General features: G+C 44.4%; 1 protein-coding gene and 1 non-coding gene across 7 annotated transcripts in view; both read left to right on the forward strand.

Annotated features, from left to right (window-relative positions):
- Positions 1 to 23,645, forward strand: part of PALM2AKAP2 (PALM2 and AKAP2 fusion) — a 441,240-nt gene that overhangs the window by 196,581 nt on the left and 221,014 nt on the right. The gene's annotated exons all lie outside the window — the stretch shown is intronic.
- LOC115944506 (U6 spliceosomal RNA) lies at positions 1,479 to 1,585 on the forward strand. Its single transcript, XR_004079045.1, has one exon. It is a non-coding gene; the product is annotated as a U6 spliceosomal RNA (small nuclear RNA).

Here is a 23,645-nt window from a genome sequence, read left to right on the forward strand (position 1 = left end):
TCCCTCTCCAACTCCCTCTGTCCTGCCTCAGCCCACTCACTCTCTCTCTCTCAAAAAAAAATCTTAAAAAAAAAAAAAAAGGGCAAACTGTTTTCAAACCATAAAGTAGATTGGTACCGTTGTGCCCTGAAGGTATTTTAGTCCCTGCTGGTGAACCAAGAGTAGCTTGAAGAACCTGAAGGAACAATAGAGAATAGTAATCAAAGAGCGGGGAGAATGCGTACAAGGAAAGATTAAGGGACATCTGTGTTGTTTAAGTTTGGAGAAAGAAAAGGTAATAGCACCCTAACTCAGAACCTCAGTGTAGGCCGGATTTAGTCCATGTCTTAATTCTTTATGTGACTATTTAATTAATATTAACTAAGTTAATATTAATTAATTAATTAATTCTTGAAGTCTGAATATAATAAAGACTTCAAATAAAGCACGAGAATTTGCACTTAAACATGTCTCTTTCCTTAGATATCTTCAGGAAGAAAGAACATGACCATATTTCCATTTCTGAGTCTACAATTCTTCATAGTGCCAGTAGTCATACAACAAGTTCCAGGTTTCCGGGCATGTCTTTTACCAAAGTGTTATTTGTAAATTGGTGGTTGTTTGGAATGAAGAATATTGTCTCTCTTCCAAGAATGTTATATGTGGTGCTTAGATTTTGAAGGCAGCACATAAGGAGAGACGGAGGGAAGGAGGAAGGAACTAGACTATTAAATCCTGGGCATTAGAATCACCTGGGAAGCTTTTTAAAAAAAATATAGATTCCCAGGACTTTTTCCAGAAAATTTGGATTCAGTGACCCATGTGAGGAGCCCTGGAATTTATGCTTTTTTAAAGAGTGCTCCTGATCATCTGTGTAAATCACAGTCAGGTTCAAGAAAGATTGCTGTAAATGGAAAAAGAATAGACCACAAATAAAATGTAATTAACTAAGAGCACAATAGAACTGCAGTGATTACATCACAGCAGTGGGAAAGGAAGGAGAGGACTGGTCTCTACAGTGGATAAACAGATGGTCATTTTTTTTGCACAACTTTTCCCTGGGCCATGTCAGGATAGCCCAGTCTATTGGTTATATTTTTGGCTCTCTAGATAGCAAAAGTAAAATCGGTTAAATATGGTCAGCATTGTTGAAAGCAAAATCTGCACAAAGATCTCTCTCTTTTTTTTTTTATTTCAAATGTCACATCTTCTGTATGCTTTATTTCCTATTGGAGTGTCATATTGAGAAAGCCCAAAGGATTGTTTCTGGCTTGGTCCCATGGTCAACCGCTGTCCATATTGTCACTGGGTGTGATGGGTCCCTGAGACCTCACATTTATACTCTTGGAGACTTCTGGCAATTAGATCCACACTAGCCTTGTCAACTTCACATCTGCTCCAGTCATCAAGTCTTGCTGCTTGCCCTATGATTTTCCCACTTAAGATTCTCTTTCTAATTTCATCAGGTTTTATTCAGATGTTTGAAATACAGTGTTCTAGTGCTCACTTCAGCAGTGCATACACTAAAAGTGGAATGATCCAGAGAAGATTAACATGGTCCCTGCATGAGGATGACACGCAAATTCGTGAAGCTTTGAAATATAATGTTCTTAACTTTCTCTGACTAGTGAGAAATATGGGAGAAATCTGTTCCCCCCACTTTGGAATTACCCCACTGAAGAGGAGAAACTTCAGGGAGTGGTAAATGAAAATGGGACAAGCTGTTCTAAAGCCAGGGTATTAATTCTAGCACTGTTGTTAACTTGCTGTGTGACTGTGGGCAAGGCTCTCACTCTCTCTTGTCTTCGGTTTCCTCATCTTTTCAGTGAAGAGTCTCTCAGGATCTTCCAGCTCTGGTATTTTAAGAGTCTCCAATTTGGGAAGTTGAATAGAGATCCCTTTTCTGAGCAGATATACCTGTGTGGAGAAATGCTACTGTTGTAGAAGGAGTTGCTTGTGAGGACAGGCCAGAATTGGGGAAAGAGGTGAAGTCCTCAGGAGACAAAAGCCCCATGTGTGAATCACTGGCTCATCAACGCAATGACTAATTCATCTGATCCACTGTCAGTTCTAAAATATGTCCCATCAAATACTGATTGAATAAAATATTGAAGTCCCAGCTCCTAACCTAGAGAGAGGCATTGCAACGTTTTGAAAAAAAAGTTCAAGATGCAAGTGGACTGGCTCATTTCTGCTTCTGGATTAAGATTCCTGAAGTGCTTCCATTGGTCTCTGACAGATACCAGAATTCACTTAGTTTTCCACATTCTTAAGAGGCTCAAAGCCGAAGACTGGAGACATTAGGCAGAAGCATGTGTGTGTTACATGATGGGATTTTGGCAACCAACAGAATGACAGCCATCCACAAATAACTGTTCTAGAAAAGGCAACCACAGAAATGTCCCTTGAAATCACAAAGGACACTTGCTTAGGATTCATTCTGTCCTTCATACTTGCTATTTTTGACTCCATGATGCACTGTTCTTCCACAGCAGGGTACAGAGTACGGAGCACTCACATGGGCGGTCCACATCTGTGCACTTCGGCCTGCAGCCCCACCCCGCACAGCCACATCTGGCAATCCAGCCCTGTTCTCCTCCCCATTCTCTTTGTTTCACCATAATAGAACTCTCTATACTATAAACCATATAGTGATACAGTGGCATCACCATATCATCTAATATTCATTGGTCTCTTAGCTGCTTCTGGGTCCCTAGCTTTTTGGCCTCCACTTCATTCATTCATTTTCTTGTTTTTTATCCTCATAATACTCCCATGAAGCAGTGGTGATGACGTGAATGCCCATAATACAGTTGGGAGAACTGAGGCTTAGAAGATAAAGTAACTTGTTGCCCCAAACGACCCCATTAATAAGTGGAAAAGTGAAGGGTTGGCTCAGTTGGTAGGTAGAGCATGTGACTCTTGATCTCAGGGTCGTGAGTTCAAGGGCCACACTGGGCGTAGACCTTACTTTAAAACAACAACAACAACAACAAAAGAGTGAAAAAGCAGTATTTCAGCTGGGCTTCGTCTGACTCCAAAGCACATTCTCAAAAATCTGAACAAAAGTTAATTTAAGGTCAAAATTTTTGAGACATATGATACGTTTGTCACCCAGAAGTCACACTGAAGTTCACCTCATGATGCGGGTGGGTGCTTCTCCCTCCTCAGTCCCCAGCATCTCCTCAGGAAGCGGTGTAGCAAACTTGCCCAGACTCCGGAGGGTTTGGGCTTGGCGGCCATTGAGAGTGGTCACGTGGTTTGGGAGGCTGCCCCTTCAGGTTCTGTCTGGAAGTACAGGCTCCGTTTTAGGCTCCGTCCCTTTGCCTCTTCCTGAGGCCCTCTACTCCTGAGTGCACTTTCTTGGCTGTATAGAGCCTAAGTCTCTGCTGCAAACAGTGTGTAATGATGTCAGAGGCTCCTGGCATACTGATGAGGAACCTGGCCCTTCGAGTCTGACTGGGTTCGAGCCTTAGTTCTGCATTTGCAAGCTGTTTGATCTTAGACACAATGTAACTCTCTGGACTTGAGCCCTGTACCCTGGCAATAGCAATGCCCATCTTGAAGAATTGTACAGATCAAAAACTTTTGTGAGGGGCCAAGTACAGTAGGTTGTCAGTAAGTAAGAGTAGTGCTTTTGTTATTGTCTTCTCCTCCATACTTCTGGGACAGGGTTTCTCAATAGCAGCACTTAGTGATGTTTGCTCTGGAGAATTATTTGTTGTGGGGGCTGTCCTGCGTATTGCAGGATCGTTAGCAGAATCCCTGGGCTCTACCCAGGAGATGCCAGTAGCTCCTTCCCACCCCCCATCTGACGATCAGAAATGTCTCCAAGCATTACTAAATGTCCCCTGGGGCCAAAATAGCCCCCAGCTAAGAAGCACTACGCTAAAGCCTGGAATTACAGGTGTTGATACTAAGATAAAATCACCCCATCAAGGAGCTTGAGAACCCGGAATCCTAAAAAGATGTATGTGGCAAAAAGACAAGAGAGAACAGATGTTGGCATGGATATGGAGAAAAGGGGACCCTGTGCGCCATTGGTGGGGTTGTAAATTGGTAGAAAACAGTATGGAGTTTACTCAGAAAATTAAAAATAGAGCTACCAAATGATCCAGTGATTTCACTTCTGGGAATATATCCAAAGGATATGAGAACACTAACTCAGAAAGATATCTGCACCGGGACACCTGGGTGGCTCAGTCATTTAAGCGTCCGACTCTTGATGTTGGCTCAGGTCATGATCTCAGGGCTGTGAGATCAAGCCCCGTGTTGGGCTCCATGCTGGGCATGGAGCTTGCTTAAGATTCTCTCTCTTCCTCTCCCTCTGCCCTTCCCTACCCCCCAACACGCTCTTGTGCACACGCACTCTCTCAAAAAAAAAAAGCTATCTGCACCCCCATGTTCATAGCAGCACTTTTATAATAGCCAAGACATGGAAACAACCTAAGAGTCTATTGATGGATGAGTGGATAAAGAAAATGTGATAAAACATATATGGAATATTATTCCACAATGGAATATTTTTCAGCCATAAAAAATGAAGAAATCCTACCATTTGTGACAACATAGATAGACCTTGAAGACGTTATGCTAAGTGAAATACGTCAGAGAAAGACAAATACTGTATGATCTCACTTATATGTGGAATCTTCAAACAAACAAACAAAAAAACCCTAGACAAAACAAAAAACCCCCAAAACTTATCGGAAAAGAGATTAGGCTTGTGGTTACCGGAGGCGGAGGGCGGGGAGGAAGGGGAAATTGGAGGAGGGTGGTCCAAAGGTACAAACTTGCAGCTGAATAAGTACTGGGATATAGTGTAGACATGTAGTGTAGACAGCTGACACTGCTGTAGGATATATAGGGAAGTTATTAAGAGAGTAGATCCCGAGAGTTCTCATTACGAGGAGAAATATTTTTCCTTTTTTCTTCTTTCTTTTCTTTTTCTTGTATGAGAAGATGGATGTTAGCTGAACCCATTAGGGTGATCATTTCACAATATATGTAAATCAAGCCATTATGTGGTACACCTGAAGCTCATACAGTGACATATGTCAATTATTTCTCAATAAAACCGGGGGGAAAGATTTATGAAGATAACATTCATGATTTTCAGTGCAGAATGACATAAGTGTTTCAGGTGCTTGTAGTATAAGGCTTCTCTCAAGCACTGAACCATGAAAGTCAGTTCTGAGTTAAAAAGAAATGATGGCCTTTTTCTTTCTTTCTTTTTTTTTTTTTTTTGCATCCAACGCTGCACTGATTTTGCAAAGGCAGTGATTTTATGACAGCTCATAAAACCGTAGAATCTTAGAGCATACGTAACGGAGGTGTAATCTGGATCAACTCCTGTCTGACACTTGAGTTTGCAATGAACCCAGTGAGTGGGAGTCCATACGTAGTCTCTCCCCGAGGCTGAAAGTGACAGGGATCTCACTTCGTCACAAAGTAACACCCAAGTCCACATTGGAACAACTCTCATTATTACAAAGGATCCTCCTTTGGGATGTTCCCTGCAATTTCCACCAGTTCTCTGGTCCCTGCTCTCTGGGACCACATAGAAAAGTCCCTCTTCACAGACTCTGAAATGTGAATGCTTATGGTTTGTGGTCAGTTCTGGAAGCTGGGACAGGTCAGGAAGGAAACACACTCCTCTTGCATTCAGCACAGCAATATCGCCTATGTGTATCTTAGTAGCAGCAGTTGGAAACGCCTACTTCCAAGAGCCTACCGTGAGATCCCAAACATCTTACCTTATTTGGGTTTTGTGGGCTCCATTATAATTGCCTCATTATTGATCAGGTAAATTGGGTTTAAAGTATGCATAATTATGAAAATAATGGGAGAATTTTGTCCATACACTGAGACTACATAAGAGCCACATTTGGGGAATGCTTGCATTTTCCAGCCCTTAGAAGACATTGTGCAAAGTCAACTTTCTTGGTAGCTGGCCCCAGGCTTTTTGGCCTACGAATGCCATGTCTCCCCTCTACAGAAAGTTTCCCCTCTGAAAAATTGTACTTTTCCACCCCCGTAGCTGGTACTATGCTCACTTGTAACCTCTCTATATTCTTGATGAAACAAAGACATCAAGTGTCCTGTTGATATTTTCCTCCACCAGTTGTGCATTGTGAAGGCAGGGGATGGTCTCTCAGATCCTTATCAGCGAGGACCGTCTGTGATCTTACAACATGGCTTCGTGACCATGGAGTCTGGGGGCTGTAGCCTGGCAGCCATGGGGAGGCATGCAGGCTCTGACCCAGGTGGGAAGCAGACGTGTGTAGGCAGGCTTGTTTGACACTCCACGGCTGGGGCCTGGAGCCAAGTCAATCTCCTAGGCACATCCCTGCTTTGTAGCCCCCTCTTTTCATGGCTGAGGCCCCAGAGAAAAGTTCAGCAGGACCAGAGGCTACCTGAGACTTGTCACAGCAAGTCCGGCAAGTCCTGAGTCCACTAGCCCTGCCAGTTTCTCCTTCCCTCACCTCCACGCTCATGCTCACCACTGCAGCAAATGGGAGTCCATCAGTGTACGGACCCAATCCCGTTCTAGGGTTCCAGTCCCCTAGCAAACTCACATTCCCCTTCTTCCTTCCACCCTGAAAGCAACTTCTGCCATCAGGGACTCTTTGGCTCTCTTCCCCACGGTGTACACAGCAGCAATGGGGACTGCAGGCCGAGGGAAAGGGAAGGGTGCACAGTCCCAGGGGAGTTATGTTGGGGCACATCTATGAGGAGGGGTTTGCCTACATCCTCCTTCCTGTCCCCTTTTTGATAACCTATTCTTAGCCCATTTGGAACACATGTGCAGTTATATTTGCAGAATGAATAATTCAGGTTTATTGTGCTCATGGATTCTTTTTTTACTTAAGTATCATTGACACACATGTTACATTAGTTTCAGAACTACAACATGGTGATTCAACTTCTCAACGCCTTATGCTCTGCTCACCTCAAGTGTAGCGGCCATCTGTCACCATAGAGCACGATGACAGATCCATTGACTCTATTCCCTGTGCTGTGCCTTTTATTTTCATGACATAGTCTTTCCATAACTGGAAGCCTGTGTCTCCTACACCCCTTTGCCCATTTTTCCCATTGCCCCAACCCCCCTCTGGCAACCATCAGTTTGTTCTCTGTATTGATGGGTCTGCTTCTGCTCTTTGTTTGTTTGTATTGTGCTCTTGGATTCTAAGTCAGGAATTTGAGCAGTGGGGATGACTTGCCTCGGCTCCGCAACATGTGGGGCCTCAGCTGGGAAAATGCCAAAGGCTAGGGGTGGTTCAATTTGAGCTGCATGCTGAACTCACTTGGAGACTTCTTCACTTGCGTGTCTGGGGCCTGAGCTAGAGTGACTCAGAGGCTGGGACTAATGTCCAAGGCCCCTCCACAGGCTTGGCCTTCTCAGCACATGGCAGCTGGGTTCTGCAGGGAGCACCCCAAGGGGGAGTGTCTGGAGAGCAAGCATTGCAAGGGACCCAGCTGGAAGCTACAAGACGTCTTCTGTCTTGGCCCCTCTGGAGTCCCATAGCATCGCCTCTATTGTGTCTTACTGGTTTCAGCTGAGCCACTAAAGCCAGCTCAGACTCACGGAGAGGAAAATTAGACTTTACTTTTTTTTTTTTTTTAAGAACACATCATTCAACTAACATCTTTCATGAAAAAAGAAGTATTTTCTTTTTTTAATATTCTTTATTTAAATTCTATTTAGTTAAAATATACTGTATTACTAGTTTCAGGGGTAGAACTTAGTGATTCATCATTTGCATATAACACCCAGTGCTCATTACATCGAGTGCCCATCACCCAATTATCCCTTACCCCCACCCACCTCCCCTCCAGCAACCCTCAGTTTGTTTCCTAGAGTTTAGTGTCTCTTATGGTTTGTCTCCCTCTCTGTTTTCATCTTATTTTATTTTTCCTTTCCTTCCCCTATGTTCATATTTTGTTTCTTAACTTCCACATGAGTGAAGTCATATGGTATTTGTCCTCTGACTGACTTATTTTGCTTAGCATAATACCCTCTAGTTCCATCCACGTTGTTGCAAATGGCAAGATTTCATTAGATTCTACTTCTTGATGGCAGTGGGCTACCACTTGGAAAGACACTGGGTGGATTCCAGCCTGCTTTGCTCCCTCAGCTGGTGTCCTTGGGCAGAAACAAGCTGGATGAGCATGAACAGTGGCACTGCCCTCTTCTTGGTCTCCACACAATTCCTTCTTGTTGGTCATCAGGGTATTTCCAGTCTCTCCCATTCTCACATGATCTTGGGTGAGTCCAGATGAGATGGACATGAAGCTTTTTATAGGCAGCTGGGGAACACAGAATTATACATGGGAACCATCAATTGCACAATGGTGGGAAAGGTCTGATCATGGAAGTTCTAAAAGGGTGTAGAGGAGCATATAAGGAGAGGGGTACTTCACACTCGAGTTAGGGAGTGCAGACAAGACTTCCTGGAGGAGGAGATGTTTGAGGAGAAATGCTTTTCAGCTGTGAGACCAGTGGTTTTCTTTTTGCATTCCATTCCATTCTGTTGGTTCTTAGCTAGGATGCAAATTCTATGAAAACAAGGACTTTATTGGTTACCCCCCTCCCCGTATTAGTTTTCTGAGGCTGCTGTAACAAATTACCACAAACTTGGTGGCTTAAGACAACGGAAACTTATTTGCTCGCAGTTCTAAGGCCACAAGTCCAAAATCAAGGTGTCTGCAGGGCTGTGCTCCCTCCAAAAGCTCTAGGGGAGGATCCTTCCTTGCCTCTCACCTGGAGGCTCTAGGTGAGTCTTGGCTTGTGGCTGCGTCCCTCCCGTCCCTGCCTCTGTCTTCTTATGGCCTTGTCTTCTCCCTATGTTTTCTCCTCTTCTGTCTCTTATAAGGACATTTGTCATTATAGGGTCCATCCAGATAATATCAGATGAGCTCATCTCAAAATCCTTAAATTAATGCATCTGCAGTGACCCTTTTTTTCAGATAAGGTCACATTCTCAGGTTCCAGGGGTTGGGTGTGGACATATCCTTCTGGGGGCCACCATTCAACACACTACACCCATTATGTGTATCTCAAGTGCCCAGAATACTGCACGAAGCCTAGTAGGTTGCTCAATAAATATTTTTCTACTTAACTGATCTGCATCAGCCTTAGATCATCCATAGGATTGTTATGAGATTCAAAACCAACATTTCCATGTCCAGATGGTACAGAGCCATGGCTTTGGGCACGAGCATCAGGATTATACTTGCTGGGTTCAAGTCCAGGGACTGCTCTTGCTGCCTGTGAAATCTTAGGCAAGTTCCTCTAGCTTCTCTCTACTTCAGTTTCCTCTTCTACAAAAATGAGAAAACAATAATGAGATGAACTTTCCTGGGTAGTGGTGGTGATTAAATTAATATATGCAGAGTGCTTAGAAGGATCTAGGACTTGGTACACAATAGACCCTAGCTTTTATTATAAAAATGAAAGAATGATGTGACAATGTACCATATGTAAATAATCCCAAATGTTTCATTTTACCAGACCCCCTCTCCACTTTCAGAAACAGCTGAGAGGGATGCCACACACCCCCCCCCAAGCCTAGCACACTGTTTCAGAGGTCAGCTGCCACCGGACATGCGAGTCCAGCAGTGACTTGGAAGCACCAGCCCTCACTGCTGACAGGTCCAGGGCCCTGAAAGTGGAGTGGCTCTGCCTTACAAGCGTGAGAAGCAGCTTCTGTCCCCAGGGCAGCTGCCTGCCTCTCGCCTCTCAGGTTCCCTCCTGCCCTGTGATCAGCTCTTGTCTATTACCCTGAGGCCCTCAGCAGGAATGCCAGGGCTGCTCAGCTTGCCCAGGAGCTGTCAGCTACACTGGAGGAAGATAAAGAACAACTCCAAGGGCAGAAGAAGTAGGACAATATGATAGATGGATTTGGGAATCCAGATCAGTTGTGGGGCAGACTTGGTTGAATAGGGTGAGAGGCAGGAGTTATCTCAGCAGGTTATTAAAAAAAAAAAATAAAAGGTACTTTGTGCTTTCCAGTTGCTTATTTAAAAAAAAAAATCGGGGCCCCAGGGTGCTACAGTCCGTTAAGTGTCTGACTCTTGGTTTCGGCTCAGGTAAGGATCCTCATGGTTGTGAGATCGAGCCCCGCATCGGCTCCATGCTCAGCAGAGAGTCTGCTTGAGATTCTCTCCCTCTCCCTCTGCCTCTCCTGCTCGTGCGTACCCGTGCTGTCTCTCTCTCTAAAATAAATGAATACGTTTTTAAAAAGAAAAAAAAATTATCTAGGTTGTCTGAGTGATGCCCTCCTCAGGTCCTAGGAGACTTGCTTTGTTCCAGAAAAATGGCTAAACCCAATGTTGTTCAAAGTGTGCTCCATGGGCTGCTTCTGGTCAGACAACTGTTCATTATTGGTCTATGACAAGATAAGGACAGAAATTGCCAGTTTGGAAACTTTAATAGCAATTTCACACTGCCATGGCAACCAGGGGGGTTGATCAGTGGACCTGTCTCACCAAACAGACTGGTTTGGGTGTTGTCTCAATCCCGTGGTGAGTGACATGCATCATGAGCCAGGTGTGAGTGCTGGTGTGTGAGGAGTTGGGGGGGTAAAACCCCAGTCCCTGACCACAGAGAGTCTGAGAAGTTCTGCCCCAACCCAGATGGCAGAGAGATGATGTGCCTCCAAACCACATGTTTTGCCTAAATGTTTAAATATTGCCATTGCCATCTTTGTGCATCATTTATCTTTAGATTTAGAAAAGAACTTGGAAAGTCCTGAGAATGGCCCCTCCCCACACTTCTCACCTTAAAGGTGAAGAACCTGAGGCCAGGGCAGACTAAAGGACTCTCAGAATGACCCAGCCAGCTAGTAAACTGGAACTAAACCATGGGTCCCCGGTGCTCTTTCAAAGCTGCCACTCTTCTCCTGTAGCCAATGCAAAAGCAAATTTCAGCCCCTAACAAGGAGTCACAAATTCCAAATTAATACCCCAGAATGATATGGTTTTCTCGGGTGCAGCCGGTTTACAAACACAACTCAGGCCTTCCGTACAGGGTCATCTGCTGGTGCTGTGGTCTGCTCTGTTAAAGCAAAGGATGGGGATCTAAGACACTGACATTTGAGTGTTAGCCACCCAGATGTCTTGGTTTGTGATCTTGAGAAAATCAGTTAATGTCCCAGCTGAATCTGTAAATAGGAACAACAATAAAATTTGCTCTCCTTGGGGACATCTAAAATTTTTGTCAGGCTAAAAATGGGTGTGGGAAGGCAGAAGTAAAACTTGGCTCTTCATTCTGGAAGACTCTCCATGGTTTAAATAAATCATGTGGAGCCAGGCGGGGAGACCGTTGTCATTTGGCTTGTTCAGCCCTCTGCCTTCAAGTAGGACTACACTTACACCATTTCTAAGTGATGCACATTTCTCCTATTTTTCAAGAAGGGAAAGGAGGTTCTACAGTTAAGTGGCTTTTCCTTTGGCAGGTGCTGCCATGGTCATGATATTAATGGAGTCAGGCAGGGAGGAAGTATGGCTTCCTCAAGGCACAGTCCTACAGGTGGAGAGTCAGAAGGGACATCCTCATATCTCAAGGATGGCGGCACTTCGGTTCTAAGTGTGTCCTATGTCGAGTGGAGCCAGATGCAGTTCTGATAAAGAACATTATTAAGATGTCCTCGGGCTTTTCTTCAGATGGTATAATTTTACTGGCTTTCAAATGCCCTAACTGGAATTTTCCCCAGCCAACTTATGCTTCACTTAGTAATTAGCTCCGAGTTCTTTTTGCCACTCCTTAGATGCGAATCCCATGCTAATAACAGGTGATGTGGATTTTCCACAAGGTTTAAATATTCACCACTCAACCTTTTAGCACAGAGCCCTGAGGCCAACCTAGCATCCTTCACAGGAGAGGCGGAGTGGTGTGGGGACAACAGCAAACATTCTCACTGGTTTCGAACCTTCACTTCCCCTCCTCTGATGGTCTCGGACTCGTTACTTAATATTTTGTGTTTCAGTTTCCTCATCTATAAGATGGAAATATTCATAGCACATACTTGGAGAACTGTGAGCATCGAAAGAGGTAACACATGTAAAATGCTCAAAATAGCATCTAGCAGTGATGGTAGCTGACATTATCTATCATGACCCAAAGCCTGTGTTTGCTTTAAGCAAATGGAAGGATTCTCAGACCAAGTATTTTCACTATCCATTTATTAGAGGGGGGTTTAATTTGATTCTCAATCATGTTCCAAATCCTACTCATTGTGTTCAACATAAAAAAGAAGTATAGATACACAGTTGTGATTTCTTCTTTTGGAAGGGGAGTGGGAATGATTCCACATTGCCATTTTAGAAGTGACCTTCGTGTCTCACCCTGCTCATCTCTCACCAAAATTCCACTGTGTTTGCTACCAGTTCATTCAGTAAGACGGGGGGTGTAGAGGGGACCACTTACTGTTGAGATGAAGTGTCCTTTAATCATAGGAGTATGGGGATTTGCATTAAAATACAGGTAATCACATTAACAAACCCAAAAAATTATGATTTAATAGGGTAAAATTCAATTTACTTACATGTCCTATGAAATCTATCTGTGGCTGTCTCTGATCTCTAAAGAGAATTCATATGGATACACCTTTGAAAAAAAGAATTTAAACAAAGAGGTTTACTTCCTTGGCAACAATTAGATCCTTCATACCTTCCCCAGGTCATAGCAATATATCAAGTTCAAGCTCCCAACATTCCAAGTAAAAGTACAATTTCACCTATGCACACAAAGGTGCGTACACACTCCTGTTCTTCAAGTTTTCTTTCCATACCATTTTAGAGATGAGGACACACATCTCAAAAGTCCTCTCTTTCTGAGCTATTTGAAGACACATTTTGCAGAGTGCTAAATTCATGGTTCTGCTTTTATATATGTTAGAAATATCTTTTGCCTGGACTCGTTTATGTTCACATTCATAGAAGCCAATCAGTGTTTCCTTTATTAGGACAGACTCAACATTGCCTGCTGAATTATTGTACCTTTTAAAAGTCCATCGAGAGATTAAATTTTAGGAGTCTTGGTAAAAACAAGACAATCCATGTGAAAGAGCCTAGGAATGTGTAGCTGACTTTGGAACAGCTATTTCTTGGTGGTATCATCTGTTTCCGTGGCTTTGAAATGCGTTCTTTCATCCCACTTTTTCCGCCCCCTGGGCTATCCACCCACCTCCTGTCTGTATCCATTTGGATCTCCCCAAAACACCTAAAACTCAGCATGTCAAAAATTGAACTGTTTACTTTCTCAAATTTGTTCCCTCTCTTTGGTTCTTTGTTTCATGGAAAAGCACCACTGAGCACCCAGTTACCCAAGTCTAAAACCAGGGCACCATCCTTGATTCCTCTCCCCCTCTTGACCCCATAGCTATTCAGTAATTTTATATCACAAGTATTTCTGGAATCCTTCCACTCTTTTCTGTGCCCACCTCCATGACACTAGTCCAGGCCACCATTGTCTTTCACATGGATTGCTGCAACACCCTCTCACCCCGTCTCTCTGCTTCTGGCATTGTGTCCTTCTAACCCAAACTCCACCCAGCCACCAGAAGTATCTTGCAGAATTTATATCTGATGGCACCACTCTCCAGTTTACAAGCATTCACGCATTCCCCTTGGACTTTAAGATAAAGTCCAAACTCCTTAATATGGCTTAGAGAGCCATTTATGATATGGCCTCTGCCTACTTCTCCAGCCTTATCTCCCATAATTGCCTCCTCTTCCTCGCATTGCTGGCCACCCCAGTACTCTCTGCAGTTCCTTGGAGGTACCAAGCTCTCTCTGGGTCAAGTTCTTTATACATGATGTCCCTTCTGCCTAGAACACTCATCAGCTCCTCTTTACTTGGCTAAGTCCTACTGACCTCTCAGGCCTCAGTTAAGACTCTACTTTCCCTGAGCCCTGAACACTGGCCTGTTCAGTGTCTCCCATGGGCTGTTCAGTGTCTCCCATGGGCATTTTTAGCCCTGAACCTGCTGTATCATAGCACATATGAGGTTGTTTTTTCACTCTGTTCTCCTCCGGCTTTGGCTTCCTGGAGGTGAAGAGAGTGTAGTGTTTACTTTATATTCACAGATCCAAGCACACTGCCTGGCACAAAGGGCTTTTGCTTATATTTACTGGCAGGAGGAAGAAGAGAATGAAAGTAGTAAAGTGACACACCCACAGTTACTCTGAGAATAAGTCCTAGTAATATTTCTCTCTGCACAGGCATTTCCAACTGCAACTTGGGCCTTTGTCTCTATTCCTTTGATTGACATGTAATCATGACATAAGCTAAAGGAAGAAGACTATTTTCTTGACAAGGCTTTCAGTTACCTAGAAGTATGGACAAGTACTGCTGTGAACAAACATCCATGCTCACAACTGATTGCTCTGCAGTGGTTGACATAATATTCATTTGGAACAAGATTATTAAATATATGTTCATTGAGTATCATACCTAGCAGTGGTAAGGTGTTGGAATTATAGAAAGGAGGATGGAGTCCTCTCCCCTGCCTTTGTGAATCTAACAGTCTAGGTGCCTGATGGATGGTATATGCATATGGCAGGTGCTAGGATACATCATACCTGTTCTCAAGATAGTAGATGTTCAGAGAAAGGAATATCACCGAGGGCCTTAGGATTTGGGCTTTCTCTCCAGTGGGATTTCTAAGACTGATGCATTCATTCAATAAACTTACTGAATGTTTATGTTGGAGGCCGAGCTAAGTTAGAGATAGACAAATGAAGATAGACACCATTGCTACCCTCAAGAGATTTATAATCCATTCAGTTATGATGGGAGACAACTCTTCAAAGTCCCTTAACGTTGGGTATTCAGAGATCTCCAGAAGCTTCTGGACTTAGGTTTCTATTGGTCTTGAGTCCCATCATTTGATGTGAGAAGGTCCCCTTCCACGAAGTATTTATCACCCAGAGAGAGTTAACTTTGACTCTAGACAGTACACTATGGTCCTAACCCAGAACCTTTAACACCTGAATGTTGTAAAGCAGTTATGGTTCCACTTCTCGAAAATGAAGGATACTAGGTCGAATTTAATATGCCTCAATTCAGTAGAAGGAAATTCTAGGCTCATAGGAAACAATCTATGAAGGCACTGTTGGGATGTGCGCTGAATGGCCGCCATTGAGATGGAGCAAATGCTCATGGATATTATTAGATATAAGCAGACTGGAAAATGGGGGCCCTTCCTTAACCTCAGTGAGGCCTTGGCCCCTTTCAGCCTCACATTGGATCCCGGCTCTAGAGCTGGGCTTGAGCTACTGGATGATGCAATCATTAGAGACCGTGGCCACAGGCCTGCTGGACTGGAGCTTAACTGGCAAGGTCAGCTGGATGTCGTGGATGCTCCATTTTAACCAAGCTCATTTGGCTCTTCACAGCTCAGCCACCTGTTGTAAACAGCTGAAGGGGGCCTGGCTCCATTTGGAGGTTGTCGCTATCTCTGGTATGTTGTCCCTCCCTGCGAAGAGAAGGGTGTGTGGAAACAGGGAGGACAGTAACAGTTGCTTCTCTCACAGAGCCACTCTCTTTGTCAGAAGCAACAGTCCAGGCATGGCCAGTCATGGGTGGTCCTTCTGCATGGGATCTGCCATCTCTTTGAAGACAGGATAGTCACAGGTCTAACTATGGAAGCAGCTCTGCAGAAAAGACTAGAATAGCAGGCTGGAACCAGATCACAGAGGGCTTTGAATGCTAAGCTGAGGGATTTAGAATTTATTCTAGAAGTCGTGGAGTATGATTGAAAGTTTCAGAGCAGGGGAGTTGTAATAAACCCAGTGCTGAAAGTGGGATGCTGGCTCAGTGCTGCAACTAGAGAAAGAGAGGGGTAGGTGAGTCAAGGGTAGACTGGGAACCAACTGGGCAGGTGGCCAGTTTAAGGTTGACTTGAGCAGGATAGAAGACAGTCCACCGACAGAGGATGGACCAGGACACAGAGCACCAATAAAACTGGTCAGTCAACAATCCCGTGATCCTCAAGCACACCTGGGCCAGAGGAGGCATCGCAGAGGCTGCCCAGGGCTCTAGAGACTTCCCAGGGAGAGGCGTTGCTGCACTGTGAAGGAAAACTTCCAATCTTGGAACCATTTCTAGCCCAGCTCAGTTGTGCATTTTTTTCTTCTTTTTTAGTATCAGCAGTATCTTGGGCCTGAATAGAGTTCTACCAGGGGTTCTAGTCAGGGGTTTTTCTTCCCCCCTGGGGTTCCAAAGGCTGAAGAGGTGTTTATTACGGAAGCAGTGAAAAGAGTATCTTCTTCAGCATCGACTGACCTTGGTCTGAATCTCGGCTTTGCACCTCATTAATTGCATGGGCCCTTGGGCAAGCTACTTAAACCTGTCTGTAAAGCAGGAATCAATGACAAGTATCTCATTTGGTAGTTGTGAGGCTTAACTTAGTTAATATATATAAAGTATGTAATCAGTGCTGACCACATAATGGCTCCCCAGCTCCTGTTGGTATCCTTTTGTCTTTCTCTTCTTACAGCCCAGAGTTTGTCCTCTGTGGATCCTGTTTCTCTCTAGCCAGAGGTAGAGCCATGATGGGAGGGATGTCATCAGGACAGTAGCATCTTTCACTATGAAGTCAGTTCAGCCATACCTCGTTTTACTTGGCACTGGCTCCCAGAAGGACTGTATAGTAAATTATCACTTTAATGCAGTAAAGTAGCTGGATACTCCAAGTATAGTCCTGCTTGTAGTCCTTTGTTCGGTGAGATATGTCATCATTAATTCTTTTATATACATTAATTCTGCTGAGTTTAATTCATCTACAGGTGGAGTGCATCTGTAAACTTACTTAGCTACTCAGTCACTCCTCAGTGAGCACTCACAGTAGAAGGCCCCATGACCTCATCGCAGAGCCTGATTGTCTCTCCCTAGATTCTCACTGTGCCCTGGACCCTAGCTGGACTTGGAAATTCAAGATGCGTATGACCAGTTAGCTCTGGGTGGAACTCTTTGTCCAAAAGGGAACACAGCTATACCCTTACCCTGGCCCCAGTGAGAGGAGAACTTGGGGGAGCAAGTATGCACACAAAGGGCAGCCCCCCCCTCAATTTCACAGATAGCCAGGGTCTACTTTGTGCAGGTCCTTCTGTTGGGTATTGGGGTTCCTGGGATGACATAGCCGCAGCCTCTGTACTTGGAACTTCACAGACTTCATGAACCCATTCTTGTGCTTGACCTCATGGGCTAGATGTCATTCCTGGCCCTGGTCACTGGGTTACCAGATGTACAGGTGAAAAAGCTGCTCCTTAAGGGAAGGGCTGTACTCCCTAAGGAAAGGGCCAGGATGCACAGATCTGGAGATGTGTGCTAAGACAGCCTCAGAGAGGGAACAGGCCTGCAGGGCCTCCCTGCTGCTTTGCAGAAGCAGGAAGTGCCATGGGCCTCGGGGTCCATGTCTGCCCAATGACTGGCCTTCAGTGGAAGGGAGGACACTGTGTCGGGAGGGGTTGATATATTGAGATTTCTATTCCCAAATAACCACACAGTACCAAATCTACAGAATGACAGCAATTTCTTCCTATAAGCTTTATCCAAATTCCTGAACATACTACCTTAGTTTGTGGAATATGACCATCACCTGCCACTAGATGGCCTCCCATGTACACATAAACCTTTTGCACATAGCGACCTTGAAGTAGATTTTCTGGATTTTTTTTTTTTTTAACATGTACACACACGCACACAGATACAAAATCTTAACTTTCACCATCTTTGAAGCTGATAACCAATTCATTAATTTCCCTTTTAACATTCAAATGATAGAACTTACATTCTCTGGAAAATTGGTTTAACATAAAAATCTTTGGGAGTTCTTAGATCCTCTGGGCCATAAACTACATGATTAAGAAAGAAGTTGAGTTTGAATCTGTTCTATTAAATAGTATGTTTTGGTTTGCCTTGTAAAGTAATCCATGCAGTGTTTAGTAGAATAGGCTTTAAGTTCAAAATTTTTTTTAAAATACTGCTTACTTTAAGCAATAATCTTTAAGTTCAGTTGTTTTTTTTTTTTTAAATAATGCTTACATTTAAGCAATAGTCTTTAGGTTCAATTTTTTTTTTTTTAATAATGCTTACTTACTCCCTGGCAGGGAGTGTTCTGAGATATTTTAAATATTAACTTTTTTAATCTTCATAGCTTAAAATAGCTCTTCTGTATACATCACTATAACCATCCTGAGACTAAGGGAACTGAGACAAGGGAACTGAGACTAAGAAAAGTAGGGAGTTTACTCCGTGTTTCAGCCAGGAATTGCCAGGCTAATCAAATGCCCAATCCTGGCTCATTTGCACTACATCCCGCTGCCTCCCACTGGTCTAAAACAATCAGGAGGGGCTTAGCAGAAATCCAGTTGTGGCATGAAAGATATCGGAATTCTGATTTCTCTTTTTTCCTTCCTTTCAATTTTCTTCTCGAAAACATAGAAATAAAACAATCTCTAATTGCTGTGAAAGGACTTTGTGTTATTACACAAATGTCCACTACTGTTATTATGGGGTTATTTTGGGTTTTGTGGGAATGTAGAACTCCCCGATGTACCCGGGAGGTGTGTGGTCCTTCACTCATTCACACAAAAAGTATTTCTTTTGAGATCTCCCACACCGAGGTGTCTGTACTACGATGACAACAAATCTGGTCCGCCCTGCACTGTTACAGTGAGCCTTGCAGTGAGGTTTTCCTGTGCTTCCAGCAGGTAACTCTCCCTTAGCCTCAGACCCAGAAATCATAGACAATGGTAGGAAAACTGTAGAGGTGGGAGCACAGCTGAATAGGAAGATGGCCAGCACCACCTCTGCATAAGCCAAACCACCAGCAAGAGGCAGATGGGGTTTTTAAATCATTATTTTGGAACACAGTGTGCTATTTCTGTACCCAAGTGTTTCCATTTCAAATGGCCATTCAGATCATCTCTCTGACAGAGGCCTTCAACTAAAAAGCACTAGTCTCTGGATATATTTTAAAGGGCATGCTTCTTCTTTGGACCCGATGCAAGCCACTTCCTTGTTGCTCCTAAGAGCTCCTCCAATTTGGCTTAAGTAATGCTGTCCGACCCAGGCTTTGATCCCTAGGCATGAATAATTCTGTATCTGGAGGTTCTCGTTGGCAGGCTCTTAGAATAAGGAAAATTCTGTTTGCCTTCTGGATTTGAAAACCCAGCAGTAGACATCACTCTCACTCGACTTCTTAATATGCTAGCTGTTTTAAAACAGAATTCGGGCAGGTAAGTCTACAGGGATAAAGTTCATCAGAGAGAATATTTGTAACTTTATTTGTAGTTCCTCAAGTTTTTGTCTCAAAACCCCATAATAAATGTGGGGTGCCTGACTTTCTTTACCTTCTGTAGGGCCTCCTTGGACCATTGGCCCACACAGCAGCCTTATGCCAGGTTTCTTAGAGCTCCGGCCAAGGGCGCTCATCCACCAAGGCCATTCCATCCCTACCTGCCCAGCCTCTGGGGCACCAGGGGGCATGCATGAGCCAGAGATGGGGGGTGTAGCTGTTTCTGCCTCAGAACCGTCTGTGCCACTGGGACCCCATAGGGACTTCTTGATGGCATTTTGACTGAATGTCTGTATTGTATCTGCAAGAAAGAAAAATGACAAGGGGGGCTGTCAGAGGGACTCCTGTGGATGTGCCAAGGGAAACCAACAGTGCAGAACCACTTTGTTACCTGCAATCCACTCAGGACGCTCAAAGAGGACAGTGTTCAGTGTTGACTCAGCGTCTCTGCTGTAAGAGGGAGGGGAAGCCTCGGCATTTGCCCAGACCCATGATGATCTGTTAGTCTGTTACTCTGAACCTTTTCCTGCTGCAGCAACGTGGGGACTGTGATGCAGCTAATCAGGCTAAGGGCTGGTTTCCCTTGTAGGAACTCTTGGGTTTGAAACCATTTCAATCCCTGGAACTTCTGAAATTGGGGTCTCCAGGTTCAAATTCATTTCCTGGACAACACTGAACCATAGACCATCAAAAGGACCAGAAATGGCTGGTTTCGGCTGTATTTCCTCCCTCTCTCCAAGATAGGAGCACTCTGATACCTCTAACAGTTGGGCAGTTGCAAGGAAGTGGCCGAGTGAGGGGTGGGCGGGAAAGTAAAGCCCAGAGTCTCACTAACCCATGCAAACTCTAGCCACTGGGCTACCACAGTCTACTTTGGGGCATAGTTTCACAATTTAATGTGCTCATTTGTTTCAGCCCAGCCCATGGGGTCACACCAGTGCCAAAAGTTGATTTAGAAAAACCTTGATGTCACTGGAATATAAAAATAAATAAATGGAGCCCTTTTTTGCTACCCGCAGTAGGTCTCCTTATCTCTTGCCTGGACAACTCCTAATTGGTCTTTATGCTTTCATTCTGCAGCTCTTCTACACATCCACATCCATTCTCACACTGCTGCCACGGTGATCTTTCTAGAACATAGCTGATCCAGGCACTCCCATAAAACAAACAAATAGACAAGAAGCTTAAGTGGTTTTCTGTTGCCTTCAGTATCGAATCTAAACCCCAGAGGTAGCGTTCCAGCCCCATGTCATCCTGGACCTGACCCTCGCTGTCACCCTCTTCCCATCATGAGCACATTTGGAGGCGTCCAGTCTGACAGAAGTCCTCACTCACTTGCTCGAACCCTCCTGGCACATCGGGCCCCTTTGTCCATGCTATTGCCTTGGCCTGAAATGCCTTCTAAACACCTCTCTGCCTTGATACTTTTTCTCATCCCTCAAGGTCCCACTGAAATGTTCCAAAACCCTGAAATCCGGCCCAGTCCCTCAGCAGTCAGACTCTCTTCTTTGCATTCCCACAGTCTTGTGGACCTCCAGTTGGAGCTCTGCTGAGCACTGCTTTGTAATTGTTCATACACCTGCCTCCCCATCAGATGATGAGTTTTTTAAATGTAGAGACTAAGCAACCATCATTGTACATAGCTCAACACATGCTTGATAAGCAATGAGTGAATGATCCAGAATATTTCGTACCTCCCATCCCAGACCAGAAAGACCCAAACACTGTGGTTTCTGCTCCAGCCAGCAACCACCCTTTCCTCCTGGCCAGGTGCCTGATCTCAGAGTCTCATACATCTCAGCCCATAGCCATACTGCAGCCCTTGGCTCCTGAGAGGAAGGGGCAGGGCACAGTGGCTGTGTCTCTGAGAACATGCTGGAGAACAATAGCAGGAAGTGTGCAAGTGGGAAACAATCATTGGGCTTAGCCCATATGGAGGAGCTTCCTGATTGGCTTGATTTGTTCTGAGCAGGAACTCTTAGAATAACTTTGGAATTATCCCAGTGGGATGACAAATTTCTCCACCAAGGAGGAACTGTCACCTGGTAATATCAAGCATGGAAAACATGGTTACAAAAAAAAAAACCCAATAACAACAACAAAACAAAACAAAAAACTCAAAAAACATGAGAGGAAGGTCCCTTTAGGAAGACAGTTTGGATTTGCCAAGTCTCGCAGCCCCAGCCACGGCTCCCTGGGCCAACCTCCTTTTGAGAGTCCACCTGAGGCACAATTCACCTGTCACCTGTACCTTCCAGATGGAGAGCATTCTTTCCTCTAAGGCTCAAAGGCCAGAGGTGCTTTCTATCCTTTGTTGGCCTGTCAGGCAGCTCGTGGAAACTCAGACTGTAGGTGGCCATAGGCAGCAGTACCCCCTTGCAGAACCACATTCCTCTGGTAGACATTGATTGAGCACTGGCTGTGTACAAAGCACTCTTGTAGGCACCGTGGGGGCCATAGGAATACCCCAGATGCTCTTTTTACTCTCACAGAACAGTGGTTTCCAAACCATGTTCTGTTCTGTGGAAAGGCCCAGACGAGGCAAGGATGGGGTAGGAGAAGCAGGAGGGGCTCCCAGTCCACTCAGGCCTCAACCAGAGCCGATCTATTTGATCAAGATATTGGAAAAGAAAATTCTACACCAGAAAGAGGAAATACTGATGACCTTTAGAGTAGGAACAGTTTCGTTTGCTCTTGGAAGGAGGCAACACAGGGCAGCCTAAAACCCTAGGCTCCAGCAGCAGGCAGACCTAAGTTTGGACCCCAGCTCTGCCCCTTACTGGTGTTGGGCCACCAGTTCCTGAACCTCTCTGAACCTCCAGTAGATCATCAGTCAAGTGTGGATTATAGTAATAGCTACTCTGCAGATTGCAGAGAATTGAATAATGCCTACAAACAACTTAGCACATTGTCTGGCTCATGGTAAATGCTCCATAAATGTTAGCTATTTTTACCACTACTACTGTTGGACATTACATAATTTGCTGATGAATGACTCATTAAGATGCTAATTCAAGGGCGCCTGGGTGGCTCAGATGGTTGAGCGTCTGCCTTCGGCTCAGGTCATGATCTCAGGGTCCTGGGATCGAGTCCCGCATCGGGCTCCCTGCTCCTTGGGAGCCTGCTTCTCCCTCTGCCTCTCTCTCTCTGTCTCTAATGAATAAATAAATAAAATCTTAAAAAAAAAAAGATGCTAATTCAAGTATCTTGAAAGCTCCATCAGTCTCCCTCAGAGTAACCTCCAATACAGACAACAGGCAAAAATGTGTTGATTATCCCCAGTTTGGGCATTGATAAAAGCTGTGGCTGAAGCCATGTGGATATGCACATGCACACACATATACCCCCCCCACACACACACAAGCACACACAAACAAACATACTCTCTCTCAGGGGTAAATGGGGAACTCTAACTCAGCAGGAAAGCTATCACAGAGCGCTGGATTTAGACACAAACAATGAGTAAACAGGGATTTGGATGAGAGGAATGTGCCACATAAACAATTTTCACAATCAGATATGAAAGCTCAGATGCTTCCTGCATGAAGGGCAAACCCGAAGAGAATCATAGGGTGAAACAAAGTAAACGCTGAGACTCTCCGTCATTCTGACCCAATTCCTGCATATCTGTGTGTCCTCTACCTGTAGTTTTATGTAGGTGAGTCCCAGAGTAAAGAAGAACAGTGCATTACACATGCACACACGTGCACACACACACACACACCTGAGGTCAAGTGAAATGATATATTTGAGATATTTGGGGAAGCGAGCAAAAAGTCTAAGAAACACAGCAGTTACCTCCTGCATTTTCTTATCTCAGAGAGAGCAAGTAAGACAAGTTGCTTCTCAGTCAGTTCTTTTTACTAAATCTAGAGTTGCCATTAATTTGAATTTGTTCTTTCAAGAATCAGTTTTTACTGAAGGCATTGAGCCAAAGGGTCTGCCTTGAGGTTGCTGCCAGTTGAGAAACAATTTACACACTCACTGAAACATGTATTTCCTCCGCCAGCATTTCTTGAGAACTTTCCCTGAGCCACATTCCTTACTAGATGTGAACTAGCTAGATGCTAGAAGCCACATTCAAAGAAAGCTAAAGAAGAGATGGTTAGCCTCTTCAAGAGGTTTGCAAAAGGGAGTTGGGAAGGGAATCTCAAGTCCATAAACAAGTGATTCAAATACAACAGGAGAAAATTGGTGATAGAAATATGTCCACAGAAAGAGCCAAGATGTCCATCGACAGATGACTGGATAAAGAAGATGTGGTATATATATACAATGGAATATTATGCAGCCATCAAAAGGAATGAGATCTTGCCATTTGCAATGACGTGGATGGAACTGGAGGGTATTATGTTG

The sequence above is a fragment of the Leptonychotes weddellii genome, chromosome 14, assembly GCF_054177405.1.
Source record: "Leptonychotes weddellii isolate Sample4059 chromosome 14, ASM5417740v2, whole genome shotgun sequence".
In the NCBI taxonomy this organism is placed as follows: domain Eukaryota; kingdom Metazoa; phylum Chordata; class Mammalia; order Carnivora; family Phocidae; genus Leptonychotes; species Leptonychotes weddellii.